General features: G+C 36.2%; 1 long non-coding RNA gene and 1 pseudogene across 1 annotated transcript in view; one reads left to right on the forward strand and one right to left on the reverse strand.

The window, feature by feature from the left end:
* LOC127482953 (uncharacterized) overlaps window positions 1-23114 on the forward strand; it is a 109870-nt gene extending 86756 nt beyond the window's left edge. Inside the window, exon 4 of the long non-coding RNA XR_011388346.1 lies at window positions 22536-23114. This is a non-coding gene — a long non-coding RNA (uncharacterized lncRNA). The remainder of the gene's footprint in view (window positions 1-22535) is intronic.
* Window positions 100-6188, reverse strand: LOC100349009 (poly(A) RNA polymerase GLD2 pseudogene; annotated as a pseudogene).
* Window positions 23115-23488: the final 374 nt, after the last annotated feature.

Here is a 23488-nt window from a genome sequence, read left to right on the forward strand (position 1 = left end):
AAAGAACAATCAGAAAAAATCATGATTGAGGTAAATATAATGCCAATGACACAGCTACTGTTCTTTATTTCTCCAAGGTGACACCAAGAACGGGACTGACTATCTTTTCAGGGAGGCAGTTCTCAGGGGGACTATGCTGTTCAAGTCTCTCTTGTTTTTCAATCCATGCCATAACTTTCAAAACTGATCCTTGATCATGTCAAACTTGTCCTTGCATGCAGAGCTCTGGCTATATTTGTTCCATCAAAAGGTTCTTCCAAGCAGATGAACTTATTTCACCACTCAATGCCATCAGGCCTCCGGATGGCTTTGGGTTCATGAACTGAAATCATTTGACTGTTCCAGTCAAATTCTGTAGCATAATATTTAAGAAAGTCTAGCAAGAGGTCTTCAAGAATTGATTCATTCTTTGAGAGGTAAGGAGGAACATAAGATGGACTAAAATATTCTGGGTAAATTTTTTGGAGGAATGGAAGGTTGGGTTAGGCAAGGTCTTTAAATAGTGCAAAACTGTCAACAAGACTATAGCTGTTTAAAGTACCATGACTGGTGCTATTTATATCATGGTGACTGGCCCACTTATTAACCACCAAAACTAGTGGATCAACTCAAATTCAAAGTATGCATAAGTTCTGAGAAGGTATGTGTTTCTTATTCCAGCAATATTTACATTCAAATCAAATTCCACACAACTGACTTCATCCCTAAACTCCACAACTGGCACTTTTGCACAAATCAGCTGCGGTCTCTCAATTTACCCAGAGAGTCTGGAACAGAAGTGTTTATGGACTAAGGTGAGTATATGCCAGTACTTCAGTCTTCTGATTTACTGGTTCCTCTTTAACAACTAGGCATAAGTCACCATCACTGGTCCGAGTACCAAATCCATTTAAAGAGGATCCAAGCAAAAAGTCTGCTTTGTGGAGATAACAGCTGGATTTCTCTCTGCAGCTGTGATCAACAGCATTCTTTCTTCTTTAAATCACTTATTTGCTGTGGACATGTTTCAAGTAACTCCAGTATCTGCTAACTCAACTTCAGTTCTTCATCACTTTTTCAGACATGGGCAGGGCTCCCAATGTGATCCTCTTCAGGTCCCGGGTATGAGACTGGGGCAAGACACGAGGGAGGGAAAGCAAGTGGCCCACAGGTTCCTCGAAAGCTTGGAGGACAAAGGAGGCCCCAGAATCCATGATCCAGCCTGGTTCCCACGCTCAACAAAACACTGCACCTTCAAAAAGTTCCTGTGCCCCACCACCAGCCAGGGCCTATGCCCTACACCAAGGCATCCTCTCTGCAGCCCCCAAATCACAGGTATCTGGGGGAAGGGGCTATGCTTGGCCCCCAGGCACTCTCCACCCCTGGAGCTCTGTGGGAGCTATCACCCAACCAGTAATGTATCTTTTGTTTTAATTTTCTGAGGAATCTCCATACTTTATTGCACAATGATTATACAAGTTTGCATTCTCACCAATAGAGTATTAGGGTACCTTTTTATCACATCCTCACCACAGTTTGTTATTTTTTGATTTTTGTATGATAGCCATTCTAACTGGAGTGATTATTCTTTTTTTTTTTTTGCATTTTCCTGATGGCTATTGGTCCTGAACATTTTCTCCTATCATTAGCTATTTGCATTTCATCTTTTGAGAAAACAATTGTTCATATTTTTTGCTCATTTCTTAATTGAATTGTTTGTTTTCTTGTTATGGAGTTTCTTGAGCTCCTTATGCAATCCTATATCAGATGCATAATTTTCAGATATTTTCTGCTATTCTATCAGTAACCTCTTTACTTTGTTGATTGTTTCTTTTGCTGTGCATAAACTTCTTAATTTGATGTAATGCAATTTGTCTATCTTTGCTTTTATTGCCAACGTTTTTTCTTGTCCAATAAGTTTTTGCCCAAGCCAATGTCTTGCAGCATTTCTGCTTTATTTTACACTAGTAATTTGAAAGTATAGATACTTAATCCATTACATATTATTTTCATAGTGTGAAAGGTAGAAGTCTTGTTTCAAATTTCTGCATGTGGAAATCTGTTTTTCCCAGCCCCATTTGTTGAATAGAGTGATCTTTCTTCAGGGACTGAGGTTAGCTTCTTCATCAGAGATTAGTTGGTTGTAGATGTATACATTAACCTCTGGAATTTTTATTCTGCTCCATTTGGTCTACCTATCTATTTTTGTGCCACTACCAGGCTGTTTTAATTATAACTGCCCTGTAGTATGGCTTGAAGTCTGGTATTGTGATGTGTCCTGCTTTGTTTTTACTGCTTCAGATTGCTTTAGGTATTTGGGTTCTCTTGTGTATTGATATGCATTTTATGATTTGTTTTTCTAGATCTGTGAAGAATGTCGTTATTTTGATTAGGATTGCATTGAATTTGTCAGGTGCTTCAGGTAGACTGGACAATTTGATGATAGTAATTATTTCAATCATGAACATGGAAGATTTTTCCAATTTTTGGTATATTCTATTTTTTTACTAATGTTTTATAATTTTAATTGTAGAGATTTTTCACATCATTGGTTAAATTTATCCTAATATATTTAAGATTTTGGGGCAATTTTGAATAGAAATGATCTTACATTTTTTTTTCTCAGACAGAACATTGTTGGTATATAAATGTGCTATTGATTTTTGTGTGTTGATTGTATATCCAGCAACTTTACAGGATTCTCTTAGGCATTCAAATAATTTCTTAGTGGAGGCTTTATTTCCCCTATATAAAGGCTCATGTAGCCTGGAGTCAGAAATTATTTCACTTCCTATATTCCAATTTGTATCAATTTGGTTTATTTTTCTTGCCTAATGATCCTGGGTATAACTTTGAGAATTATATTATATATTAATCGAGAAAGTGGGCATCCATCCATTTCTGGTTTTGGATCTTAGTTGCAATAATTCTATCATTTCCCCATTCAATATTTTGCTGGTAATGGGTTTGACTGTGTTGATCTATGTTCCTTCTATACCCAAGTTTTAAAGTTTTTTTTCTTATATAATATATGATTGTTTTAATTTATCAAAAGATTTCTCTGTATCTACTGAGATAATCATATGGTTCTTTTTAAATATTTATTTATTTATTTGAAAGTTAAAGATAGGGAGAGATGGACAAATATCTTCCATCCACTGAATCACTCCCCAGATGACCACAATGGCCAGGGCTGAGCTAGGACAAAGCCAGGATTCAGGAGCTTCACCTAGGTTTCTTGTAGTCCTGCACCCAGCTAGGAGTCCTGGATAAAGCTACTGGCTCCTGGTTTCAGAGTGCCCAGCCCTGGTTATTGTGGCCATTTTGGGGAATGAACCAGCAGATGGATGACCTCTATCTCTCCCTCTCTCTCTCTCTCTCTGCCTCTCCCGATCTTTTTAACTCTGACTTTCAAATGAATAATAAATCTTTTTTTTTCTAATTTGTTACCTGTTTTTATTTTATTTAATGAACATAAATTTCCAAAGTACATCTTATGGATTACAATAGCTTCCCCCGCCATAACTTCCTTCCCACCCACAATGCTCCACTCTCCCACTCCCTCTCCCCTTCCATTCACATCAAGATTGATTTTTCAATTATCTTTATATACAGAAGATCAATTCAGCATATATTAAGTAAAGATTTTCACAGTTTGCACCCACACAGAAACACAAAGTGTAAAATACTATTTGAGTACTAGTTATAGCATTGATTAAACACCTAAGAGTAATTGTGTATTAATTACAGAGTTCAACCAATAATTTTAAGTAGAACATAAAAAATTACTAAAAGGGTAAAGTATTAAGTTCTTTTTTTTTTCTTTCTTTTTTTGTTTGTTATATAGTTATTTTTTATTTAATAAATGTGAATTTACAAAGTGCAACTTGTGTATTGTTGTGGCTCCCCCCCCCAACCTCCCTCCCTCCCGTGGCCCTCCCCTCTTCCACTCCCTCTCCCATCCCGCCCTTCATCACGTTTCATTTTCAATTACCTTCATGTACTGAAGATCAACTTAGTATATACTAAGCAAGGATTTCAACAGGTTGCACTCACACAACCACACAAGGTATAGGGTATTGTTTGACTAGTAGTGTTGTTTTTAAGTTTCGTACTTAAACACATTAAGGACAGAGATCCTACGTGGGGAGCATGTACCCAGTGACTCCCGTTGTTGATTAACAATTGGCACTCTTATTTATGATGTCAGCAATCACCCGAGACTCTTGCTATGAGCTCTCTAGGCTATGGAAGCCCCTTGAGTTCACCAGCTCTGAACTTGTTTAGTCAAGGCTATATCACAGTGGAGGTTCCTTCCTCCCTTCAGAGAAAGGTGCCTGTCTCCTTGATGGCCTGTTCCTTCTGCTGGGGTCTTGTTCACCAGGATCTTTCATTTAGATTGTTTTTTTGCCACTGTGTCATGACTTTCCATGCCTGTGAGACTCTCATGGACCTTTTAGGCAGATCCGAATGTCCCAAGGGTTGATTCTGAGGCCGGAGTGCTGTTTTGGGTGTTTGCCATTCTATGAGTGCTGTGTGTCCTGCTTCCCCCGCAGGATCATTCTCTCCCTTTTAATTCTATCCTTCATTATTTGCTTACACTGGTTTTATTTGTGAAATCTCTTTGACACTTACCCTATCTTTTTGATCAGTTGTGTATTTATACTTATCACTTTACCAAATGCGCTGGCATTGGTACCTGCCTCCTTGGTAAGACTGAGTTGAAATCCCATGGCACATTTCTAGTTCCACTGTTGGAGGTAAGTCCGAGTGAGCATGTGCCATCCTATATATCTCCTCCCTCTCTTATTCCCACTCCTATGTTTAACTGAGATCACTTTTCTGTTAATTTTAAAGGCCTAAGAATGTGCATTGATTGCAGATTTCAACCAGTGGTCTTATGTAGAACAAACAGAATAACAACAACAACAAAAATACTAAAGGAATAAAATAGTAAGTTGTTCCTCAACAGTCTAGACAAGGGCTGATCATGTCATTATCTCTCATAGTGTCCATTTCATTTCAACGGGTATCATTTTAGATGCTCGTTTAGTTGCCATCGATCAGGGAGAACATGTGATATTTTAAAAAAGTTTAAAAGTTAAAAAAAAGACTCTAGTGGGAATATACACAATGAATATAAAATTCACTTATATACAGTAATTTTTAAATCAATTACAAATCATTAAAACTATAGTAGTATAACATTCTTAACTACTGTTTTTACAAAGATATAAAGCAACGTTTTACAAAACTGTTTTTGTAGCAATACTGACACACACAGGAATTTCTTCTTTTGTCTTTCTGTTTTTGGTTAACTACATTCAATATGATATCTTCCAGTTGCTTCCATTTATTTCAAATGATATAATTTCATTCTTTTTTATAACTGAATAAATATCTCATGGTATATATATATTATATATATATATATATATCACGTTTTCTTTATCCATTCATCTGACAATGGACATCTTAGATGATTCCAAATTTGGCTATTGTGAACAGTGCTGCTATAAAAATGGTGATGCCAATATCTCTTTGATACAATGTGTTCAAGACTTTTGTGTTTAAACCCAGTAGTGGGATTGTTGGATCATATAGAAAATCTATTTTTAGTTTTTTAAAAAAGTCCATACTGTTTCTGTATTTTTTAATTTACATTCCTACCAGCAGTATGTAAGTGTTCTCCTTTCTCCACATTTTCACCCACATTTGTTACTCTCTGTATTTTGGGTTTAATATTTATGACAGGAGTGAGGTGATGTCTCATTCTGGTTTTAATTTAGCTTTACTATCTGTGTAGTGATGTTGAGCAGTTTTTTTCAATGTATTTTTTTGCTATTCATATTTCTTCTTCTGAGACCTGTGTATTGAAGTTCTTTACCTACTTCTTAACTGGGCTTTTTATTGTTGACTATTTTATGTTGCTGATATATTCTGGATATTATTCCTTTGTTGAGTCTGTAGCTTGCAAAAAATTTCTCCCATTATGTTGGATGCCTTTTAACTCTATTGATTGTGTCCTTTGCTGTACAGAAGCTTCTTTGTTTCATATAATCCCATTTGATTAGTTTTACTTTTAATGCTGGTGCTTTGAAGTTCTTGTACAAGAAGTCATCTCCTACATCAATGTCTTGTAGTATTTCTCCTACCTTTTCCTCCAGAGACTTCATAGTCTCAAGACTTAATTTAGGTTTGTGATCCATGTTGAGTTTTTTTTTTCTATGTGATGAGAAGCATGAATCTAATTTCATTCTTCTATATGTATTAATCCAGTATTGATAGCACCATTTGTTTAAGAGATTATCCTTACTCCACTGTATGGTCTGAGCACTTGGGCCAAAAATCAGTTGGCTGCATGTATGCAAGTTTTGTGGTCTCTGTTCTGTTCCACTGATTGATGTATCGGTTTTTATGCCATTACCATGCTGTTTTAATTACTATAGCTTTGTAGTATGCTCTGTAGTCAGGTGTTGTGATGCCTGCAGCTTAATTTTTCTTGCTCAGGATTGCCTTGATTATTATGGGTGTTTTATTATTCCATGTGAAATTTAGGATTTATTTTTTCTAACTGCATAAAGGAAATCATTGGTATTTTCAGGGGGATTTCATTGAGTCTGCTTTAGGTAGCATAGACATTTCAAAGATATTGATTCTTCCAATCTAGGAACAAGGAACATCTTATATTTTTTGGTGTATAATTGATGATTTCTTTCATGAGTGATGATTTTCATTGTAGTGATTTTTCAGTTCTTCAGTTAAATTTATTCCTAAATATGTGATTTTCATTGCTATTGGGAAAGGGATTTATTTGATTTCTTTTTCAATGAATTCATCATAAGCATATAAAAAACTATTTTTATGTATGTTTATTTTTTAAGTTGTAAATTTTCTGAATCAGTTTATCAATTTTTAGATAGAATCATTTTATTTATTTGAAATGCTGAATTACATACAGAGAGACACAGGAGAGATTGAGGTTTTCCATCTTCTGGCTCACTCACCAAATGGCAGCAAAGTCCAGTGTTGGGCCAGGCCAAAACCAGGAGCCAGGATCTTCCTCCAGGCCTCCCACATGGGTACAGGGACCCAAGCACTTGAGCTGTCCTCACATTAGCAGAGAGCTGGATCAAAAGTGCAGCAGCTAGAACTCATACGGGATGCCAGTCCTATGCTCACCCCTTGGTTTATCAATTCTAACAGTCTTTTGGAGGAGTGTTTAGGTTTGTTCATGTGTAACATCACATCATCTGCAAACAGGATAACCTCACTTCGTTTTTCCAATTTTAATGCCCTTTATTTCTTTTTCCTCCCTAATCTTTCTTGCTCAAACTGAGCACTATATTGAATAAGAGAGTAAAAGTTTTCACCCTTGTCAGGTTCCTGATCTGAGAGGAAATGCTTTCAGCTTTCCCCCATTCAGTATAAAATTGGTTGTTGGTTTGTCATGTATAGACTATTCTTTTGAGGTTTGTACCTTCTATACCTAATCTGTGGAGGGCTTTTATCATGCAGCAGTACGGAATCTTATCAAATGCTGTCTCTGAATCTATTGAGATTATTATACAGTCTTCATTCTACTGATGTGATTTATGATGTTTATTGATTTGTGAATGTTGTCCCCATCCTTGCATTTCTGGGATAAATCCTACTTGATTATGATATATAATCTTGTTGATGAGGTTTTGGATTCAATTTGCTGGTATTTTTTTTTTTTTTTTTGAGAATGTTTCTATCTATTTTCATTATGATACATGTCTATAGCTTTCTTTGTGTGTTGTTACGTTTTTCAGTTTTGGTATAAAAGTGATGCTTGCCTTATAAAAATAGCTTTTCAGAGTTCCGCCCTTTTTAATATTTTGGAATAGGTTGAAAAGTGCTGGAGTTACTTTCTCTTTAAATGTTTTATAGAATTCAGTAGTAAAGCCATCAGTTCCTGGACTTTACCTGGATGGAAGCTTTCAATTACTGTTTCAATCTCTTTGCTTGTGATGAGTCTGTTTAGAATGTTTATATCTTGATTTTTATCTTGGTAGGTTAAATTAAACCTGGAATTTATCCATTTATTCAAGTTTTTTTTTTTTTTCAGTTTATTAGCATGTGCAGTTCTTCATAGTGGCGTCTTATGATCTTTTCTATTTCATTGGTTTCAGTTGCAATGGCTCCTTTTTCATCTCTAACTTTATTAAGTTTTTTCACTTTTTATTAGTCTAGATAGAGGTTTATCTATTTTGCATATCTTTTGTCAAAAAACTTTTTGTTTTGTTGATCTTTATTTTTTTTTAGTTTTAAAATCATTTATTTCTGCCTTCATTCTTATTATTTCTCATGCTCCTCCTGCTAATTTAGGATTTTGTCTGTTATTGTTTTTTTAAGTCTTCAAGAGGCATAATTAAATCTTTAATTTGAGACATTTCTCTCTTTTTTAATGTAAGCACTAATGCTATAAACTTCTCTGTTAATACTATTTTGTTGTATTCCATGGAATATCCAAGTGACAGAGAGAGAAAGACAGAGAGAGATCTACTATATGTTGTTTCACTCCACAAATTGTTGCAATGGTTGGGGCTGAGCCAAGCTGAAACCAGTTTTCAGGAGTTTCATCCAGGTCTCTTACATGGATTGCATCTTACAGCACTTTTCCAAGTACTTGGGCCATCTTCCAATGCTTTATTCAGGTCATTAGCAAAGAACTGTACCTGAAGTTTAGCAGCTGGGTCTTGAACCAGCACCCATATGTTATGATGTCATGATGGTGTCACAGGTGGCAGTTTAATCCACTACACTTCAACATAGCCCCTAATTCTCATTTATTTTAATTTTTATGTATTTTAAATTTCTTCATTGACCCATTGATCATTCAACTATGTTTTTTAATTTCCAAGTATTTATGAGTGTTCTATTGTTCTCCTTGTCATTGAACTCTAGTTTTATTCCTTTATGGCCTGAGAAGATATATGATACTATTTCAATATTTTTAAATTTATCCTGAGATTTGATTTGTGGCTCAATATATATTCTATTCTAGAAAATGTCCATGTGCTGATGAGAAGAATGTGTATTCTCTAGCTGTTGGGTGAAATGTCCTGGAAATGTCTGTTAGGTTCATTTGCTCAATAGTATGCTTCAATTCTGGTGTATCTTTGTTGATTTTCTGCCTGTTTGATCAGTCTATTGATGAAAGTGAAGTTTTGACATCACCACTATTGTTGTATTGGAGTCTATCCCTCCATTTATGTCTTATTAGTATTTTTTGTATATACCTGGGTGATCTTTTCTTGGGTACACATATATTTACCATTGTTATGTCTTCTTGATGAACCAAACCTATTATCAAAATATTAAATGTCTATATCTAAAGCAATCTGCAGAATGCAATTCCTATCAAAACATTCTTGACATTCATCACAGAACTAGAAAAAGTCATCTGAAAATTCATATAGAGTCACAAAGATTCAAAATAAACAAAAAAATCCTAAAGAAGAAAAAAAATCAAGCTGGAGGAACAACAATACTTAACTTTAGAGCATAGTATAAAGCTATAGTAAATAAAACATAATGATACTGGCCTAAAATTGATATATAGATAAATGGAGTAGAATAGGGAGCCCAGAAATTAATCCACATACAGTCAACTGATTTTTGACCAAAGCTCTCAGACCATAAAGGGGAGTAAGAATAATTTCTTTAACAGGTCCTGCTGTCAAAAACTGATTTATTTAGATATGTAGAATAATGAAATTTTGGCCGGCGTCATATACAAAAATCAACTCAGGATGGGTCAAATTTAAGACTTGATACTATGAAGTTGCTGGAATAAAACATAGGAGAAACATTCAGACATTGGGGTAGGGGATAGCTTCTTGTACAAGACCCCCAAAGCACTGGAAAAAAAATCAAAACTAAACAAATGGGACTACAGCAAACTCAAAGGCTATTGTACAGCAAAAGAAACAGTCAATAGGAAGAAGAAACATCCAACAGAATGGGAAAAAGTAATTGCAAACCACCTATCTAGAAAAGGGTTCATATCCCAAATATATCAGCCACTTTAAGAAGTCAACACCAAAAAAATATCCAGTTGAGAAATTGACAAGAACTTCAGATAATACTTCTCAAAAGAAGTAATACAAATGGTCAAAAAATATATGAAAAAAATGCTCAACATCATTAGCCATCAGGGAAGTGTAAATCAAAACCACAATGAGATATTGCTTCATCCCTGTCAGAATTACTAAAATCCAAACAGAGAGAGTAACAAATGCTGGCAAGGATGTGGACAAAGGAACACTTATATAACATTGATAGGAAGCTAAATTAGTATAGTCAGTGTGGAAAACAAGGGACTTCTTAAGAATCTAGAAATATTTCACTCAGCATAAAGTTTTCCAAATTCCTAATAGGGATCACTTTTCAGTTAAAATTTAAACACCTAAGAATAATTGTGTGTTAATTACAGAGTTCAACCAATGGTACTAGAACAAAAAAAAATACCAAAATGGATAAAGTATTACATTGTACATCAACAGTCAGGACAAGAGCTGATCAAGTCACTGTTTCTCATAGTGTCCATTTCATTTCAACAAGTTTCCCCTTTGGTGCTCAGTTTGTTGTCACTGATCAGGGAGAACATATGATATTTGTCCCTTTGGGACTGGCTTAATTCACTCAGCATGGTGTTTTCCAGATTCCTCCATTTTGTTGCAAATGACCGGATTTCATTGTTTTTTTTTTACTGCTGTCTAGTATTCTATAGAGTACATGTCCCATAATTTCTTTATCCAGTCTACTGTTGATGGGCATTTGGGTTGGTTCCAGGTCTTAGCTGTTGTGAATTTAGCTGCAATAAACATTAATGTGCAGACAGCTTTTTTGTTTGCCAATTTAATTTCCTTTGTCTATATTCTAACTAGATGGCCTTTTAGCTTTTTACTGCTAAAGTTCTTATTTTGTGAAGTATTAAGCCTCTTTAATGTAAATTTAAAATATGTTATCTCAAAAACTAAAAGAAAAGAGAGAAGCAAGGAGGATTGGAGAGAAAGATGGGGAGGGAGGGAGAAAAGCAATACCGTTATATTCTTAGAACTGTGTCTACAAAGCATATTAAGACTGTTAAAATGTAATTAAAAATTAAATATAAATAAAATATAATGTCCTTCTTTATCTCTTCTTGCACTTTTAGCTTAAAGTCTGTTTATTTGATATCAGGATCGATACTCCTACTTGTTTTGAGTTTCCATTTGATTGGTATATCTTTTCTAACTCTTCAGTGTCTTTGTTTTAATTAGTGTTTTCAATTTAAGTTATACGAGTTTCCTGTATTCCATATATACAAATTTAGGAACATAGTGATGCTTTCCACCCTACCTTCCTTCCCGCCTATGCTCCAACACTTATCCTTCTTCCTTTCCCATTCCCACTCTTAATTTTTACAAAGATCTACTTTAAGTTTACTTAATGATCACTAAGTGAAAGAGTTCAATAAATACTATGAAGAAGGAAACACACTGTTCCTCAACAGAGATATATCCATTTCTTCCAGCTTTCCCAATTTGTTGGTATGATTCTTTATATTTCTGTGGTATCCATTGTAATGTCTCATTTTTCACCTATGATTTTATTAATTTGGGAGTTTCCCCTTTTTAGTTAAATCAATGGTTTAATCAATATTGTTTATCTATTTATTGTTTTAAATATCTCTTGATGGGGGCAGTGCTATTGTATAGTGGGCTAAACCTCTGGCTGTGGTGCCTGCATCCCATATGGGTGCTGGCTCTAGTCCTGGCTCTCCTTTTATGATACAGCTCTCTGCTATAACCTGAGAAAGTAGTAGAAAATGGCCTAAGTGCTTGGACACTTGTGGGGAAGACCCAGATGAAGTTTTTGACTCCTGGCTTCAGATCAGCCCAGCTCTGGTCATTGCAGCCATTTGAAGAGTAAACCAACAGATGGAAGACCTTTCTCTCTGCCTCTCCCTCTCTATGTCTGTAATTCTACCTCTAAAATAAAAAAAAAAAATTAAAAAAGAACAACTCTTCATTCCAGTGATGTTTTGTGTAGTTGTGTTTTCATTCCTAATTTGTATATTTATCCTTTAATTTTTATTATTTATTTCCTTCTATTAATTTTGGGTTTGGTCTTTTCATGTTTTTCTTTGTCTTTGACATGTAATGTTAGATAATTTAATTGATAACTTCTCAACTTTTGACGCTGACACCAATTGCTATAGAGTTTCCTCTTAAGATTAGTTTCACAGAACCCCCAAGTTTTGATATGCTGTATTTTCCTTTCCATTCACTTCAAGGAATTTTTTGATTTCCATTTTGACTTTGTCTATGACCCACTATTCATTCAGGAGCATGTTGCTCAGTCTCCACGTGTGTAGATTTTCTAAAGTTTCTTTTGTTGTTAATTTCCAGCTTTCTTCCATTGTAGTAAGACAAGGTACACATTTCATTTTTTTAAAATTTGTTGAGACTTGTTTTATGGCCTGGTATATGGTCTATCCCAGAGACTGTTCCATGCACTAATGAAAGGGATGTTTGTACGGCAGTTGTGGGTTGAAATGTTCTGTAGAGATATATGATGATCATTTGGTCTATAGTGTAGATTACCTATGTTGTTTCTTTATTGATGATTTGTATGGTTATTCTAACCATCAATGAAAGTAGGGCTTTGATGTCCTGTCCCCATTGTCGTTTTATTAAATCCCATGTCTCCTTTTAGATACATTAACATTTGTTTTATAAAACTGAGTTCCCTGGCTTTGGGTGCATATGTGTTTATTATAGTCATATCTTTTTGTTTAATTGATCCCCTTTCATTACATGATGACATTTTGTTTCTTTTAACAGTTTTTGTATTAAAATCCATTCTGCCGCATATGAGAAAAACTTCTGTTATTTGCTTTAGACCCCCATTTTCATGAAATATCTTTTTCCATTCTTTCAGTGCATGTGTACCTTTATTGGTAAAATGTTTTTCCTGTACGGCAGCATATAGATAAGTTTTGATTTTTTTATCCTCTCAGCCATTCTGTGTCATTTAGTTGAAGAAATTAGTCCATTTAAACTGAATATTATTACTGAAAGGTAATAACTTGTTCCTGACACTTTTCTGTAGGAATATTTCTATGGTTTGTTTTGAACAGCCTTTCTTGTTTTACCAGGAGTTTTCTGCCTTCACGTTTTTTATATACTGATTGTCTTTCTCTGTTTCTATGTTTAGTATGTCCTTAAGTATCATTAATAAGTCTGGCCTGGTGGTAACAAATTATTTTTTATTTTTCCTTGTCTTGAAAGGTCTTTATTCCACCTTCATTTATTAATGAGAGTGTTTCTAGATAAAATATTCTGGGTTGGCAGATTTTTTTTCAGCTAGACTATATTTCTTTACTTTTCCTGGACTTTAGGGTTTTTGTTGAGACATCTGCTGTTAATCTGATGGGAGGTCATTTAAAAGTGATGCTGCACTTCCCTCTTGTAAATTTTAGGATACTCTCCTTACATCTTACTTTTGACGTTTTGTCTATACTGTTTCATGATGAAGATCTTCTTTGAACAGGCCTATTTGGTGTTATACATACTTCCTGTTTTGGGTGTCTATTGCTTTCTCCAAATTGGGGAAATTCTCAATTATTATTTTACTGAATAAGTTTTCTAAGACATTGCTTTTCCCATTCCTTCAGAAAGTTCTACTATGTGTATGCTTGGTAGTTTATGATCCATAGCTCCTGAAGACTGTTTTCAGTTAATATTATTTTGTTCCCTTTGGGGAGCCATATTCATTCCTCATTCATGTTTCTTATGTTTCTATGTTGATTTTTTTGCATCTGGGTAGTCACTTATTTGTATCTTCTCTAAGGACTTTGTTTTCTTGTTTAAAGGCTTTATTCCTGGACATGTGCCTAGGGCTTACTCTGGAGTTCCAGGCGTGTGTGTGGCACTGGTCTAGGGAGTTCAGGCCACTGTTTGTTGGTGGGTCAGGAGTCCAGAGTGAATCCCATGATAGGCATGGTGGATCACTTCTGGTTACCAGCGTCTGGTTACAGTCAGCAGGGAGAGGAATGTTGGACCTGAGTCCTGTGTCTGTTGTCCCAGCTCTTCTTTGCATCAGGGTGAATGAGCTGATTCAAAGCCTAGAGTGAGCTCTGCTTCCCGTGCAGCTCTCTCACCATGGCACACACACTGTACAGAGCACTGACTCACTCTGCAATGTGTCCCTCGAACTCTCCCTGAGATTTATCTCCAGCATGCAGGAGCTGGGAGTTTTCACAGCCAGACTAGGCAGCTGGTAGAAACCAGCCAAAACTCATGAAACCCTCAGCTTTATGACCTATGCCTAAAATTTCTACAGTCACGGGGTGCAGGGGCTTTCTGCCCAAAGAACTCCTATTTAGTGTTTCTTTGCAGTACATACTTGTGTCCAACTAATTCTTTCAGAGTTCATCTGGAAACATCTTTAGTATGCCTTTGTTTTTAAAAGATGTCTTTTCTATGCATAGGGCATTTTTTCTCTGAACTTCAAAGATTCATTCAGTTTCCATCTTTCCTCTCAAGAATTCAGCAATCTTAATGTTCTTTTAAGTCCATGAACATAATCGGAGTGGCAGCCGATTATCACACCAGACTATAGAGAATTGGTTGGTATTAACATCCATGTTTCCTTCATTTCTTTAATGGAAGTTTAATTTCCTACTGTCTTCTGTGAATTGTATACTTTTAAAAAGCTTTTACCACAGAAGGCGGCCAAGGAAGCACTGGTATTTCTCATTTTATATTTCCAATTAATGTTAGACTTAGATAGGCTTTTACTGTATTTGACTTTAAGCTGATTATTGACATATCTATCACTCAGCATATCCAATTATAGGTTTGGATAAAGTGATCCTACTTCAGGACACAGATATTGACTTGTTTTCCTATTTCTCATTTTATCATTAGCCAACTGTCTTTATGTCTGGGTTTTCAAAGTTGTTCCAGTTCATTTTGGTCCTCTAGTGTGCCCAATAATCATCAGTGGAGATAACTGCGTATACTGTACCTGTATCTAACAACCCAAGAATCGCTGTTTTCCTTCATTAACAGTGTTCAGCCCCATGAGGGGCATGCAGCTTTGTATCTACTGCTAGGGGCATAATTAAATGCTCTGGCCTTGAGTTGTTCACTTTTGTTATTTCCTGATTGAAGTTAATTCTGCACCATATTTTAGTATAGTTCTTTTCATTTCTAAAAATTATTTATTGATTTGAGAGACAGGGGGAGTGGGGGAGGGGAAACATTTCGGCACAGCGGGATACCTGCAGTTTGTGATGCTGCCATGCGCTGTAAGGGTACTCGTGTGAGCCCTGGATGCGCTGTAAGGGTACTCGTGTGAGCCCTAGATGCTTTGCTTCTGCTCCAGACCCACACTACTGTGCCTGGGAAACATCAGATGAGGGGGTCAAGTGCTTGAATTCCCGCCATCCATATGGGATACCCAAGTGGGATTTCTGGCTCCTGACTTTGGTTGTCCCACACACGGCTGTGTGGCCCTTGAGAGACTGAACCAGCAGACAGAAAATCTCTCTCTCCTCCCTCCCTATCTATCTGTCACTCTGCATTTTAAATACATAAGTCTCTAAAGAGAGTAAGAGATTTTCCATCTGGTTTATTCTCCGATTGGCTGCAACAACAAAGCAGGGCCAGGCTAGTGCAGGGAGCTGAGAACTCTGGGCCTCCCGTGCGAGAGTAAGGGCCTCAACTACTGGAGCCGTCTCCCGCGGCAGCCCAGGGTGTGCATTAGCAGGAAGCTGAGCCTGGGATGCAGCCATGCACCTTGCTCCGAGATGCAGGTCTTCCAAATGGCTTTTAACTGCTGTGCCAAATGCCAGCCCCTGTAGCATATTCTGTTTTCTAATTTGCACATATTTGATGTTTATTAAGACTAGAATATTTATCTGTGACATGTCCTTTATGGATCATAATAAATAATGTAGCTTTATTTTTTTCCCCTCAATCTACTGATAATATTGATCCACCAGTTCCTTTGTAGGAACTTTTTGTAGAAATTTATTTCACTTTTAAAAATTACCATCAGAATAATCTTTGCACATTTTATCTCTATTATTGTTAATATTATGCTAGGATATTGTCCTTTCCATGTACTCTGTTATAAATGAGTATTTACTTTTATCTTCTTGAAAGGAAGAGTCAGAAAGAGAGACTGGGGAGGGGTTGGGAGAGAGAGAGAGAGAGAAAGAGAGAGAGAGAGAGAGAGAGAGAGAGATTTTACATGTTCTGGTTCACTCTCCAAATGCCTACAATAGCCAGGGCTGGAACAAGATTAAGCCAGAATCCCAGAACTCTATCTGGGTTTCCCAGATGGGCATCAGTGAACATTACCTGTTGCTTCTAGGATACATTAGCAGGGAGCTGGGTCTGAAGAAAAGCAGCCAGGACTCAAAGAAGCCACTTTAATATTCGGTGTGGACATCCCCAGCTGCAGTTTATCCTCGCGCCACAGTGCTTGCTTGTTATGTACTCTTGAATGGGATTTTCTCTTAAGTTCCAAGAACATTAGGTTAACAATTTGAGTTAGGTCTTCTTTGAAAATCTTTTCTTAGAATCTCTCTTTCTTAATGATTTCACCATTTATAAATCTCTTAGCAGCATTTTTAGCCCCAATTGTCCTCTTTGTTTCTTTGATTTTCCACTTTTTACTGTTAATAAAACAGCTTTTGAATTTTTAACTGGTTTTCCTGTACATGATTCAGTGATTTGATATATCCAAATTGGATAGCTCTGCAACCAGTTAGGCATTGAGGTTTCATTAATTCCTCCTTTTGCACCCTTTGCTGTGAAGTGATTTTTATTTTATTTTTATTTTTTAAATTTTTTTGACAGGCAGAGTTAGACAGTGAGAGAGAGAGAGAGAGAGACAGAGACAGAGAGACAGAGAGAAAGGTCTTCCTTTTTTCTGTTGGTTCACTCCCCTAATGGCCGCCATGGCCAGCGCTGCGCCTATCTGAAGCCAGGAGCCAGGTGCTTCCTTCCGGTCTCCCTTGCAAGTGAAGCGACCCAAGGACTTGGGCCATCCTCCACTGCCCTCCCGGGCCACAGCAGAGAGCTGGACTGTAAGAGGAGCAGCCGGGACTAGTACCCAGCAACCCAACCGGGACTAGAACCCTGGGTGCCGGCACCACAGGCAGAGGATTAGCCTAGTGAGCCACAGTGCCAGCCATTTTATTTTATTTTAAATATATAAAGGGTCTCTATGTCTTTATGTTTGCTAAACTCCACTGAAACCAGCATGCTTGCTATAGCACCCCAGACCCAGTGTCAGTTGAGCCTAAGTATGTAACTGACAAATTCAGAGGACATACGATATTCTCTCTATGCTTCTATACATTTGGAAAATAGGTTTTTCTATGTCTCAGTAGAAGCTTCTGGGAACCTCCACCACATTTTCACACTTAATTTCTTTTTATTTTTTAATAGAATTTGTTTTTGGAGCAGGTTTATATTCACAGCATAATTGGGTGGATGATACATGTTTTCCATATATCCCTTACCCACAAAAATTTCCATCATGCATTAAGACATTTCACCAAAGTGGTGCATTTGTTACAAATGATGAGCTTATACTAATGTATCATTTTCATCCATAGTTCATAGTTTATATTAGGGTTCAACTCTTGGTTGTGTGCGTTCTATGGTTTTGGACATATATAATGACATGTTTCATGGTTTTTTTTTTTTTTTTTTTTTTTTTTTGACAGGCAGAGTGGACAGTGAGAGAGAGACGGAGAGAAATGTCTTCCTTTTGCCATTGGTTCACCCTCCAATGGCTGCCACTGCCGGTGCGCTGTGGCCGGCGCACCGCGCTGATCCAATGGCAGGAGCCAGGTGCTTCTCCTGGTCTCCCATGGGGTGCAGGGCCCAAGTACTTGGGCCATCCTCTACTGCACTCCCTGGCCACAGCAGAGAGCTGGCCTGGAAGAGGGGCAACCGGGACAGAATCCGGAGCCCCGACCAGGACTAGAACCCAGTGTGCTGGCGCCGCAAGGCAGAGGATTAGCCTATTGAGCCGCGGCGCCGGTTTCATGGTTATTATGTAATACAACATAATTTCACTACATTTTTTTTATTTTTTATTTATTTTTTTATTTTTTTTATTTTTTTTATTTTTGATAGGCAGAGTGGACAGTGAGAGAGAGAGACAGAGAGAGAAAGGTCTTCCTTTGCCGTTGGTTCACCCTCCAATGGCCGCCGCTGCAGCCGGCGCACCGCACTGATCTGATGGCAGGAGCCAGGATCCAGGTGCTTTTCCTGGTCTCCCATGGGGTGCAGGGCCCAAGCACCTGGGCCATCCTCCACTGCACTCCCTGGCCATAGCAGAGAGCTGGCCTGGAAGAGGGGCAACCGGGACAGAATCCGGCGCCCCGACCGGGACTAGAACCCGGTGTGCCGGCGCCGCAAGGTGGAGGATTAGCCTATTGAGCCACGGCGCCGGCCTAATTTCACTACATTTTAAAACTCTCTGAACTCTGCTTATTTATCTTTCTGTATTCTTTAATCTCTTACATCCACTGATTTTTTTATTGTCTCTTCAGTTTTGTATTTTCCAGAATGTCATATATTTGAATCAGGTAAGATGTAGCATTTTCAGACTAGCTTCTTTCATGTAGTTATTTCAATTTAAATTTCTACTGTGTCTTTTCATGAGTTGATAGCTCATTTAATTTAGAGGTGGATAATAGTCCAGATTTGGTTGAACCACAATTTATTGAGTAACTTACAGAGGGACATGTCAGTTACTTCCAAGTTTCAGGGGTGATTGATAAAGCCATGATAAACATGCATGTGCAGAGTTATGTATGGGCATGTTACTATTCATTTGGAGAAATATCATGGAATGCAATTGCTAGATATGTACATTTAGTTTTGTAAGAAGCTGCTAAGCTATTGTCTAAATTGACTAGACCATTTTGCATTTCAACCAGCAGTTAATTAAATATCCTTTTGCTCATCCTTGCCTACGTTTGGTTTTGTCAGTATACTGGGTTTTGACTATCCTAGTAGATGTGTAGCAATATTTTGTTAATGTTTTCATGTATATCTCTATAATGACACATGGTAGAGGATATCTTTTCTAAAACTATGTTTATTTGAGTGGCAGAAAGTGAGATCTCTTCCAGCTTCTGACACACTCCTCAGATAACTGTGACAAGCAGGACTGAGTCAAGCTGAAGCCAAGAGCTTGGAAAATAAATTGGGTTTCTTGGATGGTGGAAGAGATCCATGTACTTTGCAACATTGTTTACAATATTGAAGATATAAAAGCAACATAGCACTCATTAGTAGATGAATAGGTAAAGAAAATATTAGTAGCTGAATAGGTAAAGAAAATACACACACACATACACCTGAGGATATTTCAATAAGTGTATGGAAAAATGGAAGTAAAACAAGTTTATTTTGGTGGAAAATTTTGAGAAACTCATGCATATTTTTTCATAACACATATTTTTTTAACTTTTTGGAGACCCCCCCCAAGCTGAAATACTAGTCAGCAATAAAAAAGAAAAGATATACTGTCATATCTTGCAGCAACATTGATGAAACAGCAGGGCATTATGCTAAGTGAAATAATCAAGGGATAAAAAGACAATGCCACATAATCTTCTCATGTGGAATCTTCCTCATGTCATATCTTCTATGAATTGAACTTAGAGAAGCAGAATGGTATTTTTCAGGAACCAGTGGACTAGAAATGGGAGATACTGATCAGAGGGTGCCATGTCTTTGTATTCTATTTAAAATATCCTTTGCAAATGATATATTTTTATTTTAAAAAATCTAATTTATTTCAAAGGCAGAGTGTCAGATATATTCCGATCAGTGGTTTACTCTGTAAGTGCCTGCGATATCTATGGTTAGGTGATGTCGAAGCCAGGAGCCATCTAGATATTCCATGTGTCTTGCAGGACCAAAATGTTTGATCCATAAATACTGCCTCCAACATACATTAACAAAAAGCTGGCTCAGAATCACAGAGTAGTTGGGCTTGAACTGGGCAGTATGGAATGCAGGCATCCAAAATAGCTTAGCTTGCTGTGCCACAATACTCATCCTGGAAAAGCAGATGTTTTGAAATGTAATGCAGTGCAAATTATTAATTCTTTTTTTCATGGATCCTGTCTTTTGTGCTGTATCTGTAACTTATCAATATGCTCAAGGTAACCTAGATTTTTATCCTGTATTTTCTTTTAGCATTTTTATAGGTTTGCATTTTTATATTTAGATCTTTGATGTATGTTTAATTAATTATTATAATTTGATTTTAATTGTTGAAGATGGGATTTAAACAATTGTAAAAGTTATGGAACTAAGAAAGCTACAACAATGATTTGTTGGCTGTTTTTTTTTTAAACTTTACCACATAAAGTCAAGTCATGTCCCAATCCATAGGTTTACAACTTATAAAATGGGGAGTTTCACAGCAAATTTTCAGAATTCTTAATATATCATGGAATGTAGGTGTCAGTCAGTAAACATTTTGAACTACTGTATTTAGGAATTGTAAGAAAGTAAATTCAGGGTCATATTCCCACATGTCCCATGTCAAGGTACAAATTTGGATCTTTTGTTGATCCTCTCACTGAAAGTTTCTTGTGATATTTTATTATTAAGTCTTTTAGAAAGAGTTCTATTAATATTCCTTATCTGTTTCATAAAGACTTAAAGTTCTGAAAATGTCTTGTCTCAGATACATTTTCAAGTAGAAATGAAGTTACAGAATATGAAATTCAAATTTCATAACTCATGAAATGTGTAGATTATAAATCTTTTTTTACCTTAAGTATTCAATTTAATCAAAACAACTATTTAATTATTTTATCCCTCTGAAAACTAATGTGCATATGAGTAAACCAAATGGAAGTGGAGATTCAAGTTGATTCCAACGCTTTACTAGCTCTTGTTAGTCATTCACTCACTTGTTGACATTGATTGATTCACCTCTGTGGATGTTGGAGGGATATGGAAAGATTGAGGAAGAAGCTGCATATAAAGAAACAAAACACATCTGCTCTAGAGCTTGCAATACATTTGGTAATATCTTGGGATGTGCTCTGAATAACAGTTTTCATCACAATTCCAATGCTCTTGATTAAAGAAGAGAAGGAAAGCAAAGTACACCTTCACCTGGTTGGTGGACACACACACACACACACACACACACACACATATATATATATATATACATGACTCATGTTATATGAATCTAAACAAAATCTATATACATATGGTATCTATGTATATGAGTTTATCTCTGTAAATATATATGTATATATATAAACAAAATTTAAGAACTTAAGTTTAAAGTTACCGCACCAGAAAAGATGCTGTTAGTTCACAGATCTAACACATTGCAAGGCTCATGTTCTTTTTACTATTTCCTATGATGCATGCAACAGCTAAAAGTTATTCTTAACTATTGCAACCACATTGTTATCTAGATCTCTTTATCTGTATTTAGACTAAAATAAATACATTAGTCTATTATTAGTAGTAATGCCAGCTGGGAAGGATTTATTACACATGGAAATGTCTTTTCAATGTATATTATTTTAAATCTTTGCCAAATTTTCAAGGTTCTCTTTGGACAATTATACTTAGAGAGGGATTCTTATTTTCCAAATAAAAAAGCCAAAGATGCTATCATCTTACCAAAAAGACATGTTTTAGAGAACATAAAGTTATTTAGCCTGCGTTATAGATAATGTTAATCATAACAATGTCCTATCATTAAATGTTTAATTGCATAAATTATGAAGCATCAAGTATGTGCTCATTAGAACATGGTCTACAATACCTTTGGGATATATTTTTTACAGAATACAGTAATTATCTGATTGTGTATGTTAAGAATTATTTCTGTTTTGAAGCAAATTGAAAAACTCATAAAAATATAACTCCCCCAGCAGCCAAAAATATATCAGATGTTAACTAAATAAAACTCTTCCACTGTAATATAAAAAATGAATAATAAACAAGTTGATTTCCTTTTCTTTTTCATCACATAGTAGATATTTGTTTATCATTGTCCTTTTAGAATCATCTCAGAATTTAACTTTAGTTATGCTATTTTGGGCCTTTTTATTACCTAGATATCTAATAGAATAAATAGAAAATTATATACTACTTCTGAAATAATAATCTTTGAAAATGCACTTCAAAATGCCTATGTAAATAATATTTGTGATATAAAGAATTCTGAACATCGTATTGTGTCTTTATAATCCAAATTTTTATTTTTTAGTAAAAATGTCAAGGTTTTGGGAAAACTAAATTAAAATGCATCTTTCTAAATCCAAGTGCTTAAGTAACTTGTGTCATTAAAGAAGTCAATGCAAATTTAAAGTAGATAATTTGTGGAAAAGAGATGAGATTTTATTTGTAAATTCAAATTATTCAGTGTATTCTTGCTTTATGTTTTTGTTAAAATGTAGAGATGGCAGAATGGCCTTTTGATTTCAGCTGCACAAACATTTGCTACTGTTTTGCCTCCAGGTTATTGAGGAGCTTCATGACAGACTTGTTTTGCCACAAAGGACACGGACTATGAAGATCCTTTAGTAATGGCATCTACATGGCTTTTAAATTGAAGACTGCAGCTTTTGAAAAGAGAAAAAACATTTTAAGCAGTAAATAGATAATATACAATTTCACAGATAATTCACTTCTGATTTGGTTTCCATACATTATCTGCTAAAGTTTATGTTAATACAGAATCAGAAATCATGAACAAGGTTGTTTCTAAATTGTAGTAAAACCTAGAAAAATTATTTCTTGATTGGCAAACTGATTTTCTGTCCTTGTTTTTTTTCTAAGTAATAAAAGGCAACCAACAGAAAGAAACCTAGATGATGAAAATACCTGATTATTAAAAATAAAATTATATTAAAGACCTATCTTTATAATTTTATTTATTTGAAAGGCATAGAGATAGAGAGATTGCCTGTCTGCTGGTTCACTGCCCAATATATGCACAATGGGTAGGGCTGGGTCAAACCAAAATCAGGACACAGAAACTCACCCAAGGTATCCCACCTTGGTGATGGGGAACCAGCTTTCTGTTTTAATGGACATACAGGAATACACCCCCCCCCCCCGCCCCTTATCCATGGAACATGTTTTTCCCCAACAATTTATTTTATTTATTGAAAAGCAGAGTTACAGAGAGGGAGAAACAGAAAGAAAGAGTGACCCAGATCTGGGTCAGCCTGATGCTAGGAGGCAGGAACTCTAACTGGGTCTCTCAAATGGGTGGTAGATGTCCAAAACCTTGGACCATCTTCTGCTGCTTGCCCAGGATCGTTAGCAGGGAACTAGATTGGAAGTAGAGCAGCCGGGACTTGAACTGGTGCTCAAATGGGATGCCTGCATTGCAGGCAGTGGTTTAACCTACTGCACAACAATGCCAGCTCCCAGGAAATACATTTTGAGACCTCCAATGAATTCAT

Source organism: Oryctolagus cuniculus, chromosome 4, assembly GCF_964237555.1.
Source record: "Oryctolagus cuniculus chromosome 4, mOryCun1.1, whole genome shotgun sequence".
Lineage (NCBI taxonomy): Eukaryota > Metazoa > Chordata > Mammalia > Lagomorpha > Leporidae > Oryctolagus > Oryctolagus cuniculus.